The sequence below is a fragment of the Monodon monoceros genome, unplaced genomic scaffold (genome assembly GCF_005190385.1).
Source record: "Monodon monoceros isolate NGI ecotype Baffin Bay Population unplaced genomic scaffold, NGI_Narwhal_1 Super_Scaffold_21, whole genome shotgun sequence".
Lineage (NCBI taxonomy): Eukaryota > Metazoa > Chordata > Mammalia > Artiodactyla > Monodontidae > Monodon > Monodon monoceros.
In genome coordinates this window covers 833,855-857,786 of record NW_021703778.1, presented here as the reverse complement: position 1 = coordinate 857,786, position 23,932 = coordinate 833,855, and the positions used below count along the sequence as shown (strand labels likewise).

Here is a 23,932-nt window from a genome sequence, read left to right as displayed (position 1 = left end):
TTACAGTTTTACTTCTTCCTTTTTGATTTGGATTCCTTTTATTTCTTTTCCTTGTCTGATTGCCATGGCTAGGGCTTCCGATACTTTGTTGAATAAAAGTGGTGAGAGCGAGCATCCTTGTCCTGCTCCTGATCTTAGAAGAAATGCTTTCAGCTTTTCACCTTTGACTGTGATGTTAGCTGTGAGTTTGTCTTAAATGGCCATTATTATATTGAGGTATGTTCCCTTTATACCCACTTTGTTGAGACTTTTTGTCATGAAGGAATGCTGAATCTCGTCCCATGCTTTTTCTTCGTCTGTTGAGATGACCGTATGACTTTTATTATTCATTCTGTATATGTGGCGTATCACAAATTGATTGATTTGCAGATGCCGAACTATCCTTGCATTCCTGGAATGAATCCCACTTGATTATGGTGCATCGCCTTTTGAATGTATTGTTGACTTTCGTTTGTTAATGTTTTGTTGAGGATTTTTACAGCTGTGTTCATCAGGGATATTAGCTTGTGATTTTCTTTTCTTGTGTTTTCCTTGCCTGGTTTTGATATTAGGGTAATGCAGGCCTTGTAAAATGAGTTTGGAAGTGGTCCCTCTTCTGTTTTTTGGAAGACTTGAGAAGGATTGGCATTGATTCTCCTTTGAATGTTTGCTATAATTCATCGGTGCAGCCATCTGGTCCTGGGCTTTTGTTCGTCGGGAGGTTTTTGATTACTAATTCAGTCTCCTTATTAGTAATGTCTGTTCACATTTTCTGTTTATGATTCCCTCTTGGTAAGTTGTATGTTTCTAAGGAATTTACCCATTTCTTCTAGGTTGTCCAGTTTGTTGGTGCATATTGTTTGAAGCAGTCTTTTAATGAGCCTTTTGTTTTCGTAATATCAGTTCTAACAGCTCCTCTTTCATTCTTGATTTACTTATTTGAGCCCTCTCCTTTTTTTTTCTTGGTGAGTTTGATCTTTTCAAAGAACCAGCTCTTGGTTTTATTGATTTTTTTTTTTCCTCTTGTCTTTAAGTCTCTAATTCATTTAATTCTGCTGTAATCTTTTCAAAATTTCCTTCCTTCTACTAACTTTGGGCTTTGTTCTAGTCATTGAGTTATAAAGTTTGTTTATCTGAGATTTTTCTTGTTTCTTGAGTTTTAGGCATTTATATCTATGAAATTCCCCCTTAGAAATGCTTTTGCTACATTACCTAAGTTTTGGTATGTTGTATTTTCATTTTTATTAGTTTTTTGATTTCTTCAGTAACATTATTTAATCTCCACGTACTTGTGAATTTTCCAGGTATTTCTCTAGTAATCGATTTCTAGTTTCGTACTATTGCAGTCAGAGGTGCAAAAGGTGCTTGATATGATTTCCATCTTCTTAAATTTGTTAAGACTTATCTTGTGACTTAACATATGATACTTCTGGAAAGTGTTCTGTTTGCACTTGAGAAGAATGTATATTTGGTTTGGTTTGGTTTGGATGGCATGTTCTGTATATATCTGTTAAGTTCTTCTGCTCTAATGTGTCACTGAAGGCCAATGTTTCCTGATTTATTGGTTTTCTGTTTGGATGAGCTATTCACTGATGTAAGTGGGGTATTAAAGTCCCCTACTATTATTGTGTTGCTGTCTGTTTCCTCCTTTAGGTCTTTTAATATTTACTTTCTCCTATATTGGGTGCATAAATATTTACAAATGTTATGTCCTCTTGTTGGATTGACACCTTTATCATTATATAATGACCTGTTTTGTCTCTTATTACAGTCTTTGTTTTAAGGTCTATTTTGCCTGATGTAAGCGTAACTACCCCAGATTTCTTTCTCGGTTTCCATGTGTATGGGATATCTTTTCCATCCGTTCACTTTCAGTTTGGGTGTGTCCTTACGTATGAAGTGGGTCTCTTGTAGGTAGCAAATAGCTATTGATAGGTCTTGTATTTTAATCCATTCAGGCAGTCTGTGTTTTTTGATTGGATAATTTAGTCTATGTATATTCAAAGTAGTTATTGATACGAATGTACTTACTGCCGTTTTGTTAATTGTTTTTAGGGCTGTTTTGTAGTTCCTCTCTTCCTTTCTTCTTCTCTTGCTCTCTTCTTTTGTGGTTTTATAACTATCTTTAGTGGTATGTTTAGACTCCTTTGTCACTGTCGTTTGTGTATCTCCTATAATTTTTTTCCTTTGTGATAACCGTGAGGCTTACCTATAACAATTTACATTTATGACAGTATTTTAAGTTAATAGCAACTTATGTTTGAATGCATTCTAAGGCTCTACATTTTTACTTCCTCCACCACTCTTATGTTTTTGGTGTTACATTTTATATCTTTTTATCTTGTGTATCCCTTAACTAGTTATTGTGATTACAGTTATGTTTACTGCTTTTGTCTTTTAAACTTCACACTGGCCTTATAAGTGATTAATCCACTACCTTTTCTATGTATTTACCTTTACCAGTGAGATTGCTACTTTTATATATTTTCCTTTTACTAAGGAGCATCATTTCTTTTCAGCTTAAAGAAGTCCCTTTAACATTTCTTTTAAGGCCCGTTTAGTGGTGATGAACTACTTCTGCTCTTGCTTGTCTGGAAAACTCTTTACCTCTACTTCCTTTCTGAATGGTAACTTTGCCTGGTAGAATATTCATGGTTGGAAGGTTTATTCTTTTAGTGCTTTGAATATATCATGCCACTCCCTCTGGCCTGCAAAGTTTCTGCTGAAAAACCTGCTTATAGTATTATGGGGGTTCTCTTTTATGAAAGAAGTTGTTTTTCTCTTGCTGCTTTTCAGAGTCTCTCCTTGTCTTTAACTTTTGATGTTTTAATTGTAATGTGTCTTGGTGTGGTTCTCTTTGGGTTCACCTTATTTGGACTTCTCTGGGCTTCCTGGACCTGGGTGTTGTTTCCTTCCCCAGGCGAGGGAAGTTTTCAGTCAGTATTTCTTCAGATAACTTTTCTGCCATTTCTCTCTCTCTTCTTCTGGGATCCCTATATTGTGAATGTTAGTCTGCTTGATGTTGTCCCATAAGTTACTTAGCTGTCTTTACTTTTTTTCTTCTTTTTTTGATTTTCTTCTTCTTTGAGTTCCTCTTCTCTGTCTTTGAGTTCACTGATCCTTTTTTTTCTGGTTCGTGTAGCCAGCTGTTGAATCCCTCTAGTGTCGTTTTTAGTTCAGTTATTTTATCCTTCAGCTCTGTTACTTCTCTATGGTATTTTTTGTATTTTCTGTCTCTGTTGCAGTTCTCACTGTGTTCATCAATTCTCTTCCTGAGTTAAGTGAGCATCTTTATCACCACTAGGTTTTCCCTTTTATGAGGTAAATTACATACCACTGTTCATTAAGGTTTTTTCCTTAGGTTTTACCTTATTCTTTCATTTGGAATGTATTCCTCTGTATCTTCATTTGCTTGACTCTGTGTTGGTTTCTGTGTATTAGATGAAATAGCTACCTTTCCAAGTCGTGAAGGGTTGGCCTTCTGTAGGAGATGAACCTTATTTTTCAACCCTGCCTTAACTGGTGTCTCTCAAACCTTTGTGATTTTCCAGCCATCCTATTTTATTTTTAGTGGCTCCCAGTAGTTGAGGGTGTGCTAAGACCAGCCATTGTCCCAAAGGAGAGAGGATCTCAGCAACTAGATTCAGGCTGATTGGAAGCCAGACCCTCAGGCAGCAGCTTTTAAAGAACGCAAACATGTATCCAGTCTTGTGAGCGTAAGCCCTGCTGTCCACAGACCAGAGGATCTGGAGGGGTCCTCTGGGTGGCAGCCAAAAAGTCAGGGCTCCAGATGAGTGTATAAGCTCCTTTCTGGGAGTTACTGGTGAGCTGTAGTGAGGCAGAGGGAGAACAAACAGGTGTCTATGCCTGGCCTGCACCTCCATTGCCTCTAGACATGTGACACCCCTGAAGCCCCTGCGCCCGAGGTTGAGGCTGCAGAACAAGCAGGTTGGCCTCGCTCACAGAAGGGCAAGGAGTGTGTTTTCAGTGTGCTGGCCGTGCGGTGCCCTTGGGGTGGGAGTTGGCCAAGAACTCTATGACTGTTACGTCATGGGACCCAGGAATGGAAGCCCCCCTGGCCTCGAGAGCCAGGCACAAAAACTGGGTCACCAGATGTACGTAGAAGCTTCCCTCGGGGGGATGCTGGCACTCCGGAGCAGCACAGAGGGAGGGAGAGCGTGAAGATGTCACACGCTACCCGGAACGAGGTGGACAAAGTTGGCATCTGCCGTAAGAAGGAAAAAATGAGAAAAAGAAGTAAAGAGAAAAAAAAGATGGCACCCACTGGTTTTAGCAAGGCAGAGGGAGAGTGGAAGATGACACCCACCAGAAAGAAAGGAGGAAGAAGTGGCAGCTGCTGGCTTTAGCGATTGTCAGCTGAAAAAGACGCACAACCTAAAAGTTGAGAATTATGTTTTATTTGGCGAACTTTCTGAGGACTTCAGCCCAGGAGGCACCCTCTCGGGTGCTCTGAGGAGCTGCTGTGAAGAGGCGACGGGGGAAGCCAGGGTCTGTAGGAGTTTCTGCAACAAAGACCAGGTTGTCGGAACTTCAAAAGATTACTGTTCATTAAAGAAAACCAGACACCTCAAGTTAAAGAATTTAGCGCTTTTCTGTGTATGGGAGGATGCAAGAGTCTGGCCTCATTGAAGTCATTCCGTTGATGTGCACTTTAACTGTCTAGGGCCAGGACCCTGCTTTTCTCCATCCTGAATCCCCTCGGGTGCACGGTCAGGGCGGCTGCAGTGGCTGAGGGCTTGATGGCCACAGCACCCTTTGTTTACTGACATGGCAGGTGACATTCTCCATCCACACAGGGGAAAAGGAGAGCAGGGATATGGCCCCCGCCAGCCACTGTCCTTGCAGAGAATTCGAGTAGGCCCCTGCCACCCAGACCAACACTTTAAAGTTAGCAAATGAGTCTTTTTCACTTAAAGTCTGGGTGATTTTTCAAAGGGCTACTTCTGCACTGGGCCCCGTGGTGGGTGAGTATGTGTAGGGGCCCTTTAAGGACTGTTTCTCAGCTTCCCACAGCCTGGTAGATCTCATGGGCCTGAGCCCCATTGTGACCACATTTTAATTAACAACATTTTAGGGTATAATTGCAACTCTGTGCTAGTCTTAGCATGAACGAAGAATGGAGCCTGCTGAAATTTTCTTTGTTGCCATAAAATGGCTGCCAACATTTTATAACAACACTGTTTAACTTTTCCAGCAGGATAATAAAAAGTACACTTTAACAAAAATATTTGGAGTCTTCAGTTTCTAGTGAAGTTTTTTTTTTTTTAAAGTTTGGTATTCAGATTGTTCCCTCTTGAAGTGCCATGCAGCGTCAGGCCTGTTAGGTTTTTCTTCCTTCGTTGGTAACTGGTAGACAGACCTCTTTCGGAAATTCATTCATCACCATCGTTTCTGGCGGTTGAAGCACATTTTCACCTTTACCTTTGTCAGCCCTGTGAAATCCTATAGCTTTGCAGTGATGTTTATGGTATCCAAGATGAAAACCAATGACATTAGTGTAGCGGGCATGTGTTTGATAGGAAGGGATATTGAATGAGGGCTAATACTGTGCGTTGTCGGTTTATTAGTGAATATCGTCATGTTCACTTGCCTTTGTAGCCTTGTAACATTTGGTACTCAGATCATACTCAGAAGATTGGGAACCTCTGTGATTGTATTACTCTTTTCTGTCACTGTTTTATGCTTCTGTGAGCGAATTTGAACAAATGACTTGACATAATTATAGTTGTATAATTTTCCAAACACAAATGGCAATAAGGAGATGCCATGAAAGTTGATGAGAAGGAACAAGGATTCTGACAGGCATAACTGCTGCAGCACCTGTGTGGCCTAGGAAACAGTGACAGCACTAGATTTCTGCAAAAATCATCACCCTGTTGCAAATTTGAACATAGGTCAACAGAATTTTGATTTTTTCCCCCTTGGACGGTGCTAAATTCCCAGTGGGAACAAGTGCCCGTGGACCGCGTAAGGGACCATTGGACCCTGTAATTGTCAGCAGGTGGCAACTTAAGAATCAAGGATTGATCTACTCTTTCATTATGTTGTACACATAAAACTAATGCCATGTTATATATGTTGTATGTCAATTTTATCTCAATAACAGTAATAAAAAAGAATCTGCTCTCTTGCACTGTTTCCTCAGAGGCTTGAAGCCCAGTTCCAAATTTGGAAAAGTCCCTTCCTTGCCCCCCTGGCAATCTCTTGATTGGTAGAACGTGCTGTGCTAAGTGACATTTAAAGGGGGCATTTTTTGGTGTTCTTCCTATGAAATAAATGAGAATTGTTATATTAAGAGTCTGTTTTTATAACCCAAATTCCATATGTGCTTGTGTGTATACATGCTAACTAAAATTAGCCAAATCGCTAGTCTTTATTTTGCAATGTTCTTCCTTATCACAAAAGAGATTTTGCCTTTTAAAAAAAATTCTTAATACAATCTTAGGGTTTAGTTTTAAAAGGGGGTTATTGGCAGTTTGAGTGATCTTGGTAGATTTTAAATCCCTGTTGCTGTGGAATTGTTCATTACAAAATATTCTTTTCTCTTTGGTAGTAAGAACTTTATTTAGTGGGTTTATATTGTTCTTGGAACTTGGCATCCAAAAGATGTGGCTCTTTTTTCCTTTTAGAAGAGACCTTGAGAGATACACAGTGAGCAGTTATAGTAAAAGTGGAGACCAGACTGTTACTGAATTGGTTGACTGGACCCAGTTAGGGTCCTAACCTGGGCCGGACCCCCATCCCAGCCAGGGAGGTTCTTTTTCCAATTGGATTCATGCAGCCAGTAACGAAACCGGTGCTGATACTGGAACCAGCACCAGCTTTATTCGAAGGATGGAGAAGCGGGAACCTAGTTTGCAAATCAACTTCTCAACCCAATTCAGGTGGAGACACCACATACATAGGAGGGTCGAGGTGAAAGGGAGGGAATTGGGAAGAGAGGGAGGAATATTCTTGAGTTATTCAAGAACAGGGGTGTGGTTTGGACCCAGAACTGAGGGAACTCTCCTTTACAGTCCTTGTATGGGCTTTTCTGGTTGTCATGGCAACTGTCAGCTGTCGTGGGCTGGTGGCTGTGTCATTTAGCTAATGAATCACAGTGACCATGTAATGAGGCTTAGAGTCTACAGGAGGTCACATCTTCCACCATCTTGGGTTTGGTTGGTTCCAGCCAGTTCTTGTTTTTCTCTCGCAGCTTCCCCCTGAAACTTAGGTAAGAGCAGTTGGTTTCCCTTTGAGGAGGGGCAGGGGTATGATTCTGGGGCAACAGCCTTGGTAACAAAACCAAGAAGATGGTTTTATGTTGTTAAGATGTAACTGAACAGCTATTATAAGGCTACTGAAATCAGTACAATTTAAAAAATATTTTATTTGCCAAAACTCACATTAAATGTTAAACTTCTCTTTCTGATGTAGTGCACTTGAACCTCCTAAATTTTTAAATACTGTCCAAGAGGTGCATGTGAACGTGTCTTAAGGTACAGGACAGAGTAGCTAAAGTCTGTAATGCTTCTTGTCAAGTGAGGATTGTGAAAAAGAATCACTCTTGTAATTATTGTGAAAGGATTTTTGTGATAGCAGGTATTTCTTAGACTGAATTTTTATGACGCAGTTTGAATGCAGAGATGTTATTTGGGATTGCCTTCATTATGTAGGGATCTAGTTTCGTATTTGATTTCGTTTTATCCTGAAAAGGTAATCCAGGGATGCAGCACTCTTAGTAGAATAATTTCTCACTACTTCCCTGGTTTGAAACGCTACCTTTATCTTATACTAAATTCTTTACGTGTACTAGGTCTCTTTCTGGATCTTCTCTTACATTTCAGCGGCTTTAAACTGGCCACTCCTGGAATTTTGAGGGTGCGGTTTACCCCTGATGGTTATGATTGCTGTTACAGAGAAAATTTCAAGCAGTTTAGAGAAGGTTTGTGTAGGCTGGAAGCGTGGGAAGCATTTACGTCGGTGGTTATCAGTTTTGAGCCACCAATTTATTATTTTTAGCTTAAAATAAAATGTACTTACGCTGTAGATTATTCCATTTATTATAAGATTCACGCATGGAAGTACATTGTCATCACTATTTGGAAACTGTCTCACCTACCACATCTTTTCCCCATGGAAGCAGGTTTTTGTTTTTTTGTTTTTTTTTTTTTTCGGTACACAGCCCTCTCACTGTCGTGGCCTCTCCCACTGCGGAGCACAGGCTCTGGACGCGCAGGCCTACTGGCCGTGGCTCACGGGCCCAGCCGCTCCGCGGCATGTGGGATCTTCCCGGACCGGGGCACGAACCCACGTCCCCTGCATCGGCAGGCAGACTCCCAACCACTGCGCCACCAGGGAAGCCCGGAAGCAGGGTTTTTGTATGTTTGTGATAACACAGGTTTTCTCAGGAGCACAGCTGTTGCGTTACCGTGGAGCAGATTGTTCTTGGGGTTGTCATGAAGGATATTTCAGGAGAATCCTTGAAAAGGATTGAAAAGAAAGCCATTGAAGTGATTCTTTCTCTTGAACTCTGCTTTCCTTTCACTTAATTGCTTATTAAATTCAACTAACAAGCCTCCAAGAGGAAATGATAAAAAAGATGATGGCATCTACTGTGCAGCTACTAAGGGCGGCCCAGGTGCCAGGTGTTCTTTGCATTCCTTCATTTGTAACACAGGGAGGTGTTAGTTTGCTGAGCACTCGTTCTTTATCTCTGCCGATTTTTGCAGTAGTCCTGGGAGAAGGCCTCACCTCTCCTTCTGTACAATCAGTGAACTGCCTTCTGCTCACTTGGTTTCTCTTGAAGTTCCTTATCCTCCTGATGGATGTGGATACCTACTGATGTGTTCACCGTTTACCATGTAATACACCGAATAGTAGCTACGGAAGTTAGAGTTAATATTAAGTTAAGATTAGGTTGCCGTCCTGCAGTGTAAGTTAAAACCCAGATATACTATTTGGCTTGGTCTCACTGTATGTTATGCTAAATTTTAAATATATTATAAATATGGAAATAAGTGGAAATAAATCCTATTGTACTATTAACTGCAATAAAACAAATACAGTGCTTTAGCTTTTGTAGCCAACTGTTCCAGGCCAGGAGGCCCTGTAACTAGTTAAATACAGTATAAGTGTGTATCCAGTTTTCTAGAAGACAGCTATCGGCCGTACTTTACAAGAGTTTTACAAGTAATTTTCACTTTGCTATGCCTTCATCTTCTGGAATCAAAGTGTTGTTACATTGACTGGTGTGGAGGACACCGTCTGCGAGGCCACCACGGCCAGCGTGCACTTAGTTAGGAATTGGACCCGACCTAGGTTTAGAGGCGACAGCTAAACGTGGGAGTTCTGTGCAGGTGTGTGCGCTTACCTCTGTTAACTCACCCTGATTTATAGACTTTAAGGCACCCGATACCTCGTTTCAGTGCGCTTCGCAGATGCTGTTTTTGCAAATGAAAGGTTTGTGGCAACCCTGCATTGTCAGATGATGGTTAGCGTGTTTTAGCAATAAAGTATTTTTAAATTAAGTTATGTACATTGGGTTTTTGGACATAATGCTGTTGCACACTTAATAGGCCGCAGTGTAGTGCAAACATAATTTTTATATGCACTGAGAAACCAAAAAACGTGTGACTCAGTTTATTGCGATACTCGCTGTCTTATAGTGGTCTGGAACTGAACCGTAGTGTCTCTGAGGTAGGCTTGTAATTGTGTAAGCTGGAACTAAGCAATCTGCCATTTTGTAATTATTAAAATTATTTTGCATATTTAAAAACTCAGCCTGCCGAACGCTTTAATAAGTTATTTGCAGTTGAGGGAGAGTGTAAAAAAGAGAATGCCTCTATCGGGGTTGAATTCAAATATTTTAGTAGTATAGGTAGTTTTGGAAATAAAACATCGTTTAAAGGAGAAAAATTGAGGCCTGTTGTGAATGGCACTGAATTGTGCTGATTATCTTACCTTTGACAAAGGGGAAAATTGAAAGCTTGGTGTATCCCATTTTATTAATATAATAAAGTTTTATATTGTTGTTCTGGGCTTCGATGTATGTTCTTTAGTGTTCATTAGCCCATGGTTATAGTAAAACGTTTTAGTGCTGTGCCTGGCCATACTGTATAGAACACAGATATCGAAACTAAGGGAAAAATCGAATACGTATATTTCTCCTTCCCAAGTCTTTTTCTATATGATTTCTCAGTATTTTGGTCACATAGGGCACCTAATATGATTGGACACAGAGCACATCTTTTTTATCATTTAACATAGGTTTATAGCTTCCCCAGACTTGTTGTAATAATGAAGCTATGAGGGAAATGACAAGAATGGTGATATTAAATTTCTCTAGACTCACAGTAAATTTTTCCATCCTGATGGCAGGAATGCCGAGCATCTGGAATCTGCGAGAAGAGTGAATTGTTTGCTGTGGGAAGACTGTCATCAAATTCTGAGCCATTTATTCTCTTAGGAACTACTGTCCTGTACAGAATGTTATATTTTTATAGAAGCACTTTGCTGGAACTGGAAAAATGTCTTCACTTCTTCATGCTTCTGTATTTTTTTTAGATGTTATTGTTTTGAGAATTTTATTTGTGATAAAATATCATATTTTATCATTAATTTCCTTTGATTTAATACTTATTTATATTTGTCCAAATACAGTAAAATAAGAATAGAAAATAAATTGTCCTAAACAAAGATTTCTTTACAGTTCATATAGGCAAATCTGTGATACATACGTTGTCATCTATGCTCTTGAATTTTCAGAGTATCTACAATACGTATAGCGATACCTTCTCCCTAGATTATGGCATAGCTGTAATTCTACACACTTGCTGTGAAGGAGGAGGGAAGGAATGTGCGAGATTCTCTGTTGGTTTTGGTGAAAACATTTCTCAAATCAGGAGTTAAGATTCTGATTAGCCCTGGGTCATGCTGGGTATTTACGGCGAGTTTAAGCTGGTAGAAGTTTCTTAGTGTCCTAGGTTTAGGACAGCACAACCTTTTTCTCTGTTTAGTAAATTTTTACTCTGAGTTAGACTCCTGAGCCTTGGTGTTTTACTGTCCTTGTGTTTGGAGGTAGTACTGCTGAGGCTGGTTTGATCACTACAGCAGGTGGGTGTGATTGCCTAAGACGTGAGCCAGAACCTCTGATTAGAGCGCTCGTCCTCGAGTTCTGTGATCCCTGCTACAGGTGTACAGCTCGGTAGTTGGCTCGCTTAGACGAGATGTTCTTCTCCTCAGGTCAGCGGTGTCCGGTCGGTGTGTGTCTGCCTCACCTGCTGTCCGTCATCAGCTCAGGCTAAACACGGGGCCGATGGGGCTGTGGCTTTGCCTCCCGCCCACAGCCTGTTACTCACTGGGACCACGGGTTTCCCCGCGGGCGAATAGCCTTAGTGTCCTATCTGTCCTTTACTCCGAAGACTCCTCCGCCCTCCCCTAAATCACGATGCTTCGTGTTCTAACCAAGCCTCGCGCTGCCCAGCGATGCTCCAGTTCCATCACTGTCTCAGGTGACCCGTGGCCACTTCGCAGGCAGACTGCGGGAGCCCTCTCCCCACTGACACAAGGTTAGTCATCGGTGCTGCTTTGAGTGGTGACCTACTCATCACTCTGATCTGGCCCCCCAGGGACTTTAGTTTCATTTAGGCCTCAAGTTTGCCCAGCAGCTACGAACCATCTTCCATCTGATGAGTTAGTACAGTCATAGCTCCGGTCCCTTGCCCACTTCTCTTTAGACTTTCTGAATTTCTCACTTGAGTAGGTTAGAGGCTTCTGTTTTTTGCTTTGCCCTTGGATTATTTTTGATGTAGTCTAGATGGTGTGTCTACACTTTATAGTCTCCTTGATAAAAAGAAACTTCTCTGTTGTTTGACAAATGTGACAACCCTGGTCATTTTCCTCTTTTACAGAGCGTTATGACTTTTCCTCATCTGTGCAGGAAATAAATACGTTGCCTGATTTCTCTTTTCAGTCCATTATTCGTGTTCCCTGTCCACCACCTTATTTTAGTGATTCAGAAGAAAATTTTGACAATAAAGATCAGTTTGGTGAAGTGATCTGTGCCAAGTGGTAAAGTCTTTTTGTGACTTTTTGGTATAAGTTCTTGACCGATGCAGTTTTTCTGACCTCTGAGGATGTTGTATTCTCTGTGAAGGATGTCCTTGTGAAGTTTCAAATTCCAGAATCTTTTGTATCTCGATAGAACTGTGTAGCTTTGAAATGGAAGATAAAAGTCTCTCAAAAATGTTTCAGCACTGACACTCTAAACAGGAATTCTTGGCTTTTTTCTTACGAAGATGTTAATTATGTCAAGAATTCTTGGGAAAATTGCTGCGAGACCCGTTGTTAAAAGGCTCAAAAACAGGGCTTCCCTGGTGGCACAATGGTTGAGAGTCCGCCTGCCGATGCAGGGGACACGGGTTCGTGCCCCGGTCCGGGAAGATCCCACATGCCGCGGAGCGGCTGGGCCCGTGAGCCATGGCCGCTGAGCCTGCGCGTCTGGAGCCTGTGCTCCGCAACGGGAGAGGCCGCGACAGTGAGAAAAAAAAAAAAAAAAAAAAAAAGGGCTCAAAAACAAGATCTGTTTTAAAAAAAACAACTACTACCTCTTGCGATGAATTATGCTGCTGGCTGGTTTTGCACTTTCTCTGCGTGCAGCCAGGATTCCCTGATGCTTACTTTTGCCAAAAGAAGGAGGATATGAGTGATTTTATGACAAAGCTGATCCTGTATCTGATGCACCGTTTTCCATTGTCACTTCAAGAGGCAGCGGCCCAGAGATCCAGAGTGATCGAGTAATTGGAATGGACATTTGTGGTCAGATCTGCTCTGAGTCATTTGTTTTCGCAAGGCTACTGCGGCGTGGGGTAGCTCTTCATCTCCAGAGTGTTTCCTTGTTGTGTCTAACCCTGGCAGGCTGGGGAGAGTGGGGAGTGTTTAGAGTTACCTCAGTGAAGGGATTACTGTTACTTTTCTGTCGTCACTTGAAGCGTTGGAAGGTGAGTCCAGTTGTTCACGCTAGTGTGAGTGACAAATGATTGGTTCCTAGGAGCTTCAGTTTGGGTTTTGAATTAGGACCGTGCATCAACACAATTTACACAAGCCAGTGTTGTAAGAACTTTGTCAGTGAATACGTGACATTGATATCACCAGAATTAGAGTTAGTGCCACTTCTTGCAAGTATTTGTTGCATTACGTTCATCTTGAAGGTTTTAATGCTGTTTTAGAGCTGGGACCATTTATCATCTTTCTTCCCACTTTTTCTTATCTACTATGCAGATGTCTAGACTGACCTGAGTCAGGGGTATGTGATCACTTTCTTCATTTCTCTTCTCGCTAGTTCACACTTTACCCAGTACATGGGGTCCATCACTGCCCATCTTTATTGTCTATCGTGGAAAGCTTTTCTCCAGCAGCATAAACTTACATTTTCTATTCTGTCTCCTTGATGCCCCGGCATACGCATATGTTTTAGGTTTAATTTGGAATTTATTTTTATTTTAAATACATAGGATATACAGTTAAATGAGGCATCATTCTGAGCTTTACAGATGACTCATTTAATCCTTATTACAATCCTAGTAAGGCTAGGTCAACTCTGCCTTTATACAGTTTAAAAACTGGATGCACGGAAATGTTAACCAATTAGCAGTTGCAGAGTTGGGATTTGTATTTATGTCATCGGCTGCGGAGTCTAAGCATCTACCCCCGGGCCTTCGTATGTGCATTTCTTTTTCCTATGGGTCTTTCTACTCCCCACTTCATCGTCCCCAGCTTGCATCTGTACTTGGACCATCTCAGCACAAGCGTCACTTCCCCGGGGAAGCTTTCCCTGAGGCTGTTCACATCCCTCAGGGATATGCTGCACTTTCCCCAGCCATGCCTCCCTCCCGTGCAGCGTGTTCTCAGTTACAGCTCTGCCCTTATCCTCACGACGACGTCTGATGCCCGTCTCCCACACTACACTGGGGGATGACTTTCCTTTCTCTCCCTCACCCTTGTATCCCCAGCTTTAAGCAGTCTGGCACAGGGTGGCACTCGGTATTTGTGGAGTGGGGTCAGGAAAGGATCCAGAGGAATTTTGAAACGCAGACGGAGTTTCCCAGCTTCCTCCACGCACTTGAGACGTTGTCAAGTGTGTTATGCTAAACCTGTTCGTGAAACTTTGAGGTCAGACTGTTACCATGCTGGTTTTGTCTTCCAGATAATCTCAGAGGTCCTGGCGGAGGGGACTGTGACAGCAGTCGTGATCACCAGGAAGTTAATTATCTAGCGAGTTGGTGTAAGATTGCATGGAAACAGTTACGCTTTCAGGGGATAGCAAATAGCGGTCCACCGTGGCTGGAACGGAATTAGGGGGGAGGTTGTGAGCCCTCGTGCTGGGAAAAGGTTTATGTCAGAATAGTACCCAGAAGTGAAATTTTCTGAAATTGTGAAAGTAACGTCTATTTTGTAAAAACTCAAGCAATGCAGAAATATATACATATATATATATATATATATATAATATGAAATATACATACACACACACATAGAGTGAAAATGAAAGTAATTACTTCCTGTTCGTTCTGGTTTCTCTTCCTGGATTAAACGCTGGTGGAGTTGGATGTAGATGCAGGCTCCCTAGAAATGGAACGGACGAGTGAACGAAGGAGCTGGCTGAAAGGGCACGCGTGCAGGCTTGAAATTCTCGTATTGCCAGTACAATGCCTGCTTTGTTCATTTCTCCATTCTCCCGGGTGACTCTTTCCAACCTTTTCTTTCGGACGCAGACACTTGATTCCCTGCCGTCACTCCCCACGGGTTTCATAGTTCATAGTGCAAACACCGCTGTGATGGCAGGAGGGTCCTCCCGGTCCCTCTGCCACGTGCCGCCTTCTCTGCCGTCCTCCTTGGAGCCACAGACGACCCGTGCATGCAGCCGTCGCAGCCGTGCCTCCACACGCGCCTGACCCTGTTCCATCTCACCTCCTCAAGGCGGGGGGCGCCGATCGATGCCCTTAGCGCACACACGGGCTGTGTTTCTCATCTTAAAGCAACTTCTTTACCCCTCCCTTCCCTGGCACCTGACAGACATTGATTCTGTTTTGTACCGACCCTCCTGCTAAGAGTCGTGAATATTTGCTCTTTCCAACGTGTCACTCGATATCGTTAATGCTCTGCGGTCATCGCCCGTCACGCTGCCAGAGTCGGCAACCTCCACGCGGCTGGATCCGACGGGCGGTTCTCGGGCCTTGGTGTACCTCCCTGATGGTGGCTTCTCACGCCCCGGCCGTCACCCTTCCCCGCCACACCAGGCCTCCGGGACGGCAGGCCCCGGTGCTCCCGTGCGTCTGGTTACCGTGGAGACCCCGGGGCTCGGTCCTCGGCCTCTCCTCCTTCTTTGTGCACACTCGTGTCCCCGGGTCTCCCCCTGGCTCGTGCCCAGGGCACCTAAGTGCGCGTCTTCAGCTCAGCCTCCCTGCGGAGCTCCCGGCTCTCCTCCATCCAGCTGCCCACCTCATCCCCACCTGGTCGTCCCGTCCGCATCTTCAGCTCACCGGGCCCCAAACCGAACGTCCCCGCCTCCCTTGACGGCAGCTTCAGTTTTGCGGCCATGCTTGTTTCTTCTCTTCTCCTCACACCCCTCATTCACTCCGACAGAAATTCATAATTGGCTCTTCCTTCAGAATCTCTCCAGAACTTGAACGCTCCTCACAGCTCCCGCCCACTGCCGCTGGGTGCAGGCCGCCGTCCTCCGTCGCCCGGGTCACTGCCTGACCCTCTGACTCGTTCTCTGCCTCTGCTCTTGGCCCCCTGCCCCCTCCTCTCAATGCAGCAGCCAGAGCAGTGCTTTTAAGATGTAACTCCAGTCGTCTTACTCAAAAACCCGGCAGTGGCTCTGTCCCTATAAAATAAAAGTTCTCAAAAACCCAGCAGTGGCTCTGTCCCTATAAAATAAAAGTTAAGTTCTTTGCAGTATTTGTCCTACAAGAGCCAACGTGACCTGGCCCTCGTTTGTCCCCTTGGACCATCTCTCCCTCCCTGTGCCCCAGTCAGCCTGGGTGCCTTGCCCTCCTCAGACGCTGCGGGCACCCTGGACCTAGAGGTGGGCTTTCTGTGCTGTCTGACCCCCCTACGTGGATTGCTTGTCCCTCGCGTGCCCGTTAGCTCCCTCGCCGTCCTCCTGGCTCTGGGTTCCCTGGCCACCCCACCTGTCATGGCCTGTGCCGGCGGTCCAGCACCGGGTCTGCCTTACACTGCTTGGTTTTCTCTTTTTCTATCAGTGTCTGATACACTGTAATTTCCTGACTTATGTTTATTATTTGTCTTCCCCATGGAGTGTTGTCTCTACGACATCGGGATCTTTGTGGGTTCACTGATCTAGCTGAACACCTTGAACAGCATGTGGCCCAGAGAACTTACAGTGGTCAGTGGATGCTGACTGAATGAACGAGTGTGTATCCCAACAAATGGCTGCTGGGTGCCTGTTCTCAGACCCTTCCTAAGACTGGGTATTTGCAAACTTAATTATCTCCTAAATTGATGAAAGAAAAGTGATATGCTTTGGCTCTGAAGAATCATTTTATATTATTTCTTAGATTGAACAGTGCTTTATGTATTGATTTTGGGGGAGGTCACCTGTTTCTTCCACCACCGTATGCCTGTTCATGTGCCGTTGCCCATTTTTCTCTTGGTTTACTGATCTTTTATTATGCTTAATGTCAATCACTTGCTTGTTGCAAATAATTTTTAGCAGTTTCTCTGCAAACTTCTTCGGGTTTTTTGATGCGTGAAAATTTTGTCACGAAGTCTGTCAATCATTGCTTTTTGTGGTTTCTAGGTTCTTTGTGTGCAGAGAAAAGCACTTCAGATGATAAAAATATTCTCTGAGATTGTCCTCTAGTTTATATTTGAAATATTTGATCCATCTATAATTTGGGTGTCCAGTTGGAAATTTAACTTTTCTCCAGGGAGCTCTTGGCGGTTTTTGAGTACAAGATTTAAATGATGGGGTTATATGGGAGACATGGGCCAGAGTTGAGTTTAAGTCCTGACTATGCCACTTCCTAGGCTAAAGGTACTTCCTCCTGTAAAATGGAGACAGTAATAGGACCTGCTTATAGAGAGCACGGAGCGAGGTAACCTGTAAAGCACTTTACTGTAGCTTATACCATAGTATTAGGTATGGTGAACACTACTAGGAATTTCTACTGGTAATAGTTTTTACTAAGTATTATTTTAGGAAGCTTTAGGAGTTGGTGGTAGGAAGGATAGATTAAGGAAGGGGGGACAAAAGAAATAAATGCAATTTTTAATATTCAATAGCTAGTTGTTTTTTGTTTTTTTTGCGGTACGTGGGCCTCTCACTGTTGTGGCCTTTCCCGTTGCAGAGCACAGGCTCCGGACGCACAGGCTTAGCGGCCGTGGCTCACGGGCCCAGCCGCTCCGCGGCATGTGGGATCTTCCCAGACCGGGGCGCAAACCCGTGTCCCCTGCATCGGCAGGCGGACTCGCAACCACTGCGCCACCAGGGAAGCCCCAATAGCTAGTTTTATTAGGCAGGGTGAAAATCGCTAAGGGTCTGACTATGATGATAGGAAACTTTACCCACAGTTAAAATTGCTATCATATATTTAAGTAAATTTGTGATCTTATAAAGTCATGAAATTTTAATGCAAGGTGATGACACTTTATCTTCTGGTCAGTGTATTATTGACTTCGGGTGAATTGTTTATTCCACACGGTTGGGTCAGTGTTACCTGCCTTCCACAGTCCTTGATTAAATCACCTGCCTATTACTCACATACAAGCTCCTGATAGGAAGTGTGACTGTAGCTTTACAGTACTACTCTTATCTAGATATTGCAAAAAAAAAAAAAAAAATTACAGGATAACTTACTTGAAGTTGCTGAAGCACCAAAGTATTAAGTATTTATATCTGTATGTAAAATACTACTGCTGACCCTCTGTCACTTGTGTTGCCTTAGAAGGCATCAAGAACATACTCTGACCATAGGTTTTGTTGAGGGAGAAAAAGTACTTACACTTGGCCCTTGAACAACATGGGTTTGAACTGCCCAGGTCCACTAATATGCAGATGGTTTCAGTAAATACAGTACTGCATGGTCAGCGTTTGGTTGAATCTGCTGTTGTAGAACCACAGATACGGAGGATGGCTGTGGGACGTGAGCTTCCGTGGATTTGGGGATCCTAGGCGGGTCCTGGGGCCAGTGAGCCACGGATGCCAAGGGACGACTGTAGTTTTTTTATCTTTAAGGAAAATGACAAGTATTTTACCCTTCAGTGCAGCAAGGCTGCAGAGAAGCCAGCTGTAGCACATGGAGCTCCAATCAAGTACGTAAGTGATTAAATTAAGATTGTGGTCCACACATGTGCTGACTCAATGAACTGGCTCACAGAGTGGGCAGTTTATACTGTACGGAAAGCATTCTCCTTAGGATATTATTCTTCGTGACGTCAGACAGCCAGCATTTGCAATCTAACCTTCCTCTGGAAAGAGGAGAAGAGATTACAGTACTTCGTTCCTAGACAGTAGGCTTCAGGAACCAACTCAGAGATCTTCGAAGCATCTTTGCATCTCTCTGCGATTGGCTCCTATTACTGTGAACACCTTCATTAGCCCTTAATTTAGAATCACCCTTCTGGGCCCCGTGTTCCCCCCTTCAGATCCCAGCCCGTATCCTGCCAGCTCCATTAGAGGCTTCTCTGACCTTCATTGATTGCTCTCTTCTTAAAATTGCTAGAATAATTATTGCACATATTAATTGAGTCACCCTCGACCTATTTAAGTTTTGCTCTTATTGATTTCTTTTCTCTCAGTATATAAAATACACTAATTTAAAAATACTGCTTTTTTCTGTTGGAACACTTTTATGAAATAAGCTTATTGAAATCCACAGGTATCCTTGACAGTGTCTTATTAGCGTATGTGCCCAAATAGAAGGTGAGTTTTTTTTCCCTCTGTAAAATGATCTCGTAGAGAAGAGAGAGCTGGCGTGTATTCAGGTCCTTACAAAATCTCTTAGAGAGAACATTCTCTGTGTATTCACGTGCACAAAAATGTGTGTTGAATGGAGAAGCCAAAATTACTCACATATAACCGAAATTCATAATTTTGGGGATTATTGAGCGCTCCCTTGGCAGAATTGTTTTTTAAAAAAGGAGACAATCTGGTTTAAACCAGATTTAGTTATTCCTTGGAGAGGGGTTAAAAACCTCACATTTGCAGTTGATAGAATTTTAAAGAGTAGGTAAGGGGTTTTGTTGATCAAAAATGTAGAGCCACAGAACAAATGAAAAACCAATCAGCTTTACCCAGATTCTCAGTGAAGGCATCTCCCATATTCAAAACAGTGCTGTATCTCAACTGACCTAGAAGCGAAAATGATCTCACGATGAGGAAGAACTTCACTCTGAAGAATTTAAATAGAATGGTTGCGTGAAATGTGCAAATGGGGCAAAAACTAAATATCTGAGTTAATGTATTTTACTTAATAGATAATTCAAAGTGTATGTTTCTAACTAAATTACAGTTTAAATATTAGAGACGGTCATGAGCATCTTCTCAGCATCCCTGAAAGTTAATCATTTATTTCGTCAGCTGCCTGAACAGGTTTGCTTTACTTGGAAGAGAAAATGTTTACCTGGGCAAATGGGATCGCTTGATGTTTGCTCATGCATGAGATGCATTCTGTGTCACCCAGGACTGTAAGATCCCCGGGGAGAGGGTGGTATATTCTACGCTTAGTGCTGTCCCCAGGGCTCCAACTCTGAGAGCTTCACGCATATTGATTCTTGGGCCTGCAGCCCTCGTAGCCCTGACTCGGCGTTGTTCCTGCTGAAGGGTCTCCTGAGGTTGTCCCCTCCCCTGGAGGGACCGGCCCCTTCCCTTGCCTCCACAGCCTGACCCTGTCCTGCACTCACTTTGCTAATAGCCTGTGGTGTCATCTACGCTGTAGACGCCTGCAGACAGGAATCACGTCCGACTTGTCCTAGACCTTCAGAGCTAGGGATGCGCTGGGCTCACAGGTGCCGTAGACGTTTATTAGAATGAACTGGGGTGACCACAGAGGAGCACAGGGTAAGTTCCATGGCGCAGGGAACAAGTGGATTTAGGTAAAAATTTTAAAGACGTGCCGAGCTGTCTCAGCTCTCTTTACTTGCCCTCTGAATCTCAAGGACCACAACTATTTGGATTTCATAGTATTCTTCATGATTGGGACTCTAGGAACTGAATATAGGAATACTTTAAAGCACACGTAGAATCACAGACCCAGTTTTAGACATGGACCGAGGTGCTTTCTGGGGCCTGGATTGCTGATTTGAGTGGAAGTGATGGTTTCCTCGTTGCCTGCGTTGACACTACATACAGCCCTGGCCTAGGAGCTCTTTTAACCGTCTTTTAAATTTCTGATTGGCACTGTCCTGTCTCTTCTGGCCTTGTTCTCTGGCACCAGATGTGGGAGGTGAAGAGAAGCAAGTGTTATTGCCACTCGAGGACCATACGAATGAGGATTGCATAAAGCTGGAAAAACACAGAAAACTCAGGCTTCTGAGCTTTAACTAACAGAGAAGTTACTACTATTTGAAAATTAAACCCAACATGGCTTATTCCCACAAGAAGCTAAGGTGTACGTGGGTAAAGTGAACAACTCCCATATGGAAAAGACGCGGGTGGTTTCATTTCTGAGTATGGTGTCATGTCCAGTTGGCAGGTGTCTCTGAGCTGTTGTTTTCCCTCGGAAGCAATGCACTGAGGCGTTCGCTGCAAGGAGACGCACTAAGGAAAGAAGAGCATCGTTATTTTAATCAAGTGCCCGCCCTGTCAATCGTTCCATTGAATTCTTACAGCAACTGTTGTACGTTTCAACTTTATTTCGAGATAATTACAGCGTCACACGTTGTAAGACATAGTACAAAGAAATCCTGTGTACTTTCACCAGTTCCCCCAGTGGTAACATCTTGCATAACTGTAGTAGCGTGTCACAACTCGGAGATCGTCATCCATGCCATCGGTTGACGTTTTTCAGATGTCCTCGGTTTCACATGTGCTCGTGAGTGTGTGTGTGTGTGTGTGTGTGTATTCTGTGCAGTTCTACCACATGTGTACATTACCATTTCTTTTTCAACACGTGACGGAAACGAGGTTCAGATAAGTAATGTGAAATGCGTATAGACCTGGGGTTTGAATCTAGGTCTGTCTGTTTGATCCGAACTTCTGCATTTTTAGTAATGCTAATGATGAATGACGGTCAAAATCAATAACCCAATGGTTATTGCACTCACGATCACACTCACCATCGCTCTCACCGTCGCACTCACCGTCGCTCACCGTCACCCTCACCATGACTCACCATCACACTCACCGTCACACTCACCATCGCTCTCACCGTCACACTCACCGTCACTCTTAACGTCACACTCACCGTCACTCTCAACGTCACACGCACCATCACATTCACCGTCGCTCTCACCGTCACACTCACCATCGCACTCACCGTCACACTCACCGTCGCTCACCGTCACCCTCACCATGACTCACCGTCACCCTCACCATGACTCACCATCACACTCACCGTCACACTCACCATCGCTCTCACCGTCACACTCACCGTCACTCTCAACGTCACACGCACCATCACATTCACCGTCGCTCTCACCGTTGCTCTCACCGTCACGCTCACCATTACATTCACAATTACTCTCACCATCGCACTCACCATTGCACTCACCATCGCACTCACGATTGCACGCACCGTCGCTCTCACCGTCACGCTCACCATTACATTCACAATTACTCTCACCATCGCACTCACGATTGCGCTCACCGTCGCTCTCACCGTCGCACGCACCGTCGCTCTCACCGTCACGCTCACCATTACATTCACAATTACTCTCACCATCGCACTCACGATTGCACTCACCATCGCTCTCACCGTCACGCTCACCATTACATTCACAATTACTCTCACCATCGCACTCACGATTGCGCTCACCGTCACTCTCACCGTCGCACGCACCGTCGCTCTCACCGTCACGCTCACCATTACATTCACAATTACTCTCACCATCGCACTCACGTTGCACTCACCGTCGCTCTCACCATCGCTCTCACCGTCACGCTCACCATTACATTCACAATTACTCTCACCATCGCACTCACGATTGCGCTCACCGTCGCTCTCACCGTCGCTCTCACCGTCACTCTCACTATCGCAGTCACCATCGCTCTCACCATGACTCACCATCACACTCACCGTCACACTCACCGTCACTGTCACCATCACACCATCATTCTCACCATCACACCATCACGCTCACCATCACACCGTCACTCTCACCATCGCACTCACCATCGCTCTCACCGTCGCACTCACCATCGCTCCCACCGTCGCACCCACCATCGCACTCACCATCAATATGAAACATTGAGTACTTACCACGTGCAGGACTGTTCAAGTGTATTAACTTATTTAAACTTATTGAATCCCCCATGAACTGTACCACATAAATTATATCACAGTTGAATTAGTGTCTTTCCACCCTAATGATATTACTAAGGAATAGGTAATCATTTTTACTACTCTTGAAATCAATAATAAAATAGTGAAATTCTACGTTCTTTTTACATAATTTCATGTTTTGAATCTCTGATCTTGGCGATTGTGATTACATTACATTTGTGTGTGTGTGTGTGTATATATTTGTATAAAGTGAGACCTGTATCATTATACATTGACTTAGGTTGAGCTACTGTAAAAATATTTTTGCTGAATTGTAAATAAGAGCTAGTTTAGGCAGGATGCCAGGTTTTTATGAGAATAAATATAAACCACCAGGAATACTTAAGAATGCAGTTGAGAGAAGGTTTTTTTTTTTTCTTTTATCCTGTCTGGAGTATTTTGGATCTTTTTGGCCAAATACAGCCCAAGGAATGTTTCAGTTTGATCAAATCTCTCAAGTTTCGTATCTGACTTCCAAAGTGGTACCCATGCATGTGGTTGTGAATCGTCACTGGTTATCAGAATATTATAAGGCTTTGGAAAGATAGCAGACATGCTGATCAGAAGTCCCCTAATTTATGAGTTTTTGCTGGTTAAATATCTTGTAAAGCTGTCTTTCTAATGAACAGCAGCTCTCATTCAGACCAGAAACAGCAACAGTCCCATGTGTTGTAGACCCCAGGAGGTCTCGGTGTTTTTGTAGACAGCAGACAGAAATAAAAAGAATTTTGTCCTTTTTACCTCATGGAATCCTGCTGGAAAATGAAACATGAGCTCTGAGTTGATGCTGACTTCTGCCAGGTCACCTCCCTGAAGAGTCCCGGGCAAGCACTGCTGCAGCATTTCTTGGACAGGAGTCTGCCGTCCCGGGGACGAGACGGATGGTCGGTGCAGGCTGCTCCCGGGACACTGCGCTACTGTCTGCTTGCAGGGAGCTTCCAGTGAGGGCACGCGCAACCTGCATCTGTTGCCTTGACTCTTTCCAGGGGTTCACATACCTCCAAATTAGAGTCTCATTTAGCCTAAGTGCTACGCAGTTTGTTGTTGTCATTGTTTTTAAAAAAAAAAAAAAAAAAGCGTGGCTACAAATAATGCCACACCAAGTATGGTTTATTCTGGCTTACTTTTGGGAACTTGATTTTGGACGTTCAGTAACGCAAATGTTTTTGAAGCTATATATTATTAGGAACTCTTTGGAAACCACAAAACCATTTTAATGGACCATGCTATCAATTTTCTCTTCTAAAGAAGTTTTTCCTATTCATGACTCACTTCACTTTTTGGCTAACATTGAGGGAAATGTAATAACGATTAAGGAAAGGAATGTATGCATTTTCTTCTTTTTTTCTTTGAAAGCTTGTACACATTTTCTGTCTCGGGTTATGTAAACTTGGAGGACTGTAAAATGACCACCGCACAAGGTAAAAACAGGCCTGTTAATACAT

General features: G+C 43.4%; 1 protein-coding gene across 2 annotated transcripts in view; it reads left to right on the top strand.

The window, feature by feature from the left end:
* MPP7 (membrane palmitoylated protein 7) overlaps positions 1-23,932 on the top strand; it is a 255,602-nt gene that overhangs the window by 71,001 nt on the left and 160,669 nt on the right. The gene's annotated exons all lie outside the window — the stretch shown is intronic.